This window comes from Silene latifolia, chromosome Y (assembly GCF_048544455.1).
Source record: "Silene latifolia isolate original U9 population chromosome Y, ASM4854445v1, whole genome shotgun sequence".
In the NCBI taxonomy this organism is placed as follows: Eukaryota; Viridiplantae; Streptophyta; class Magnoliopsida; order Caryophyllales; family Caryophyllaceae; genus Silene; species Silene latifolia.
This window is the reverse complement of record NC_133538.1, coordinates 446,346,110-446,347,122: the sequence shown is the minus strand read 5'-3', so window position 1 is coordinate 446,347,122 and position 1,013 is coordinate 446,346,110. Positions and strand designations below refer to the sequence as shown.

The 1,013-nt window shown below is 44.2% G+C and overlaps 1 non-coding gene across 1 annotated transcript; it reads left to right on the top strand.

Annotated features, from left to right (window-relative positions):
* The first annotated feature begins 630 nt into the window (after positions 1–630).
* Positions 631–737, top strand: LOC141635447 (small nucleolar RNA R71). The gene has a single exon (XR_012540138.1). It is a non-coding gene; the product is annotated as a small nucleolar RNA R71 (small nucleolar RNA).
* The last annotated feature ends 276 nt before the right edge of the window (positions 738–1,013 follow it).

Genomic DNA, 1,013 nt, shown 5'->3' with positions numbered 1-1,013 from the left:
TTGTTCCATTGATTGAATCCTTGGCCAAACCCTTGGTTAGCTTGGTTTCCTTGGTAAAAGTTTTGATTACCTTGGTTCCCTTGGTTACCCTTATAATCTTGATATGCTTGAGATTGGTTGGCAAAGTTTTGGTTGGATCCTTGGTTGTTGTTGAATGAGGGTCTAGGTGGACGGTTGGAAAAATTGTTAAATGCTTGGAAAGCATTCACCTCTTGCACATTTTTCCCATCAAAGTTGTTGTAATTGTTGGCACACAAGTCATATGTGTGACCACTTCCTCCACAAAGTTCACAACTTGAGACTTGAGCCACTTCCTCCATGGGTGCCCCATGTGAGGTTGCGGCTTGGTGTACTTGATTTCTTTGAAACTTCTCAAATTGTTTTGTGAGTAACTCGAGCTTGGCATTTGTCTCGGAGTTGGAGGAGTTTTCCTTAGGAAACTTCCCATTCCTTCTTAGCATGTTTCCTCTAGAACCATAGTTTGCTTCCGAATCTACCATTTTCTTGATCAATGCCGTGCCCTCTTCATCACTCAAGTGATCAAATCCTCCCCCCGCGGAGGCATTTACCATCTCCATAGTCCTCGGTAGCAAAGTTTGGAAGAATGTTTGAGTGATGTACCATTCCGGTATTCCATGGTGGGGGCAACTTGCTATCAAGTCTTGATAACGGTCCCAAGCCTCACCCAAAGACTCTCCATCCTCTTGTTGAAATGTATGAATCTCGTTACGGAGCATCGCGGTCTTTGAGGAAGGGTAATATTTGGCCATGAATGATTTAGCCAAGGCATCCCAAGTAGTGAAAGTATCCGGTGGGTGAATGTTCAACCATCGGTCCACTTTGCCCGTCAATGAAAACGGAAACAACATCATTCTCAAGGTGTCTTCGGACACCCCATTCTTCTTCATCATTGAAACTTTTCTTTTAAACTTTCGGAGATGAGCATGGGCATCCTCTTCAATATGCCCCCCGAACAAATCCTTCTCAATCAAACCGACTTGGGCGGGATGCAT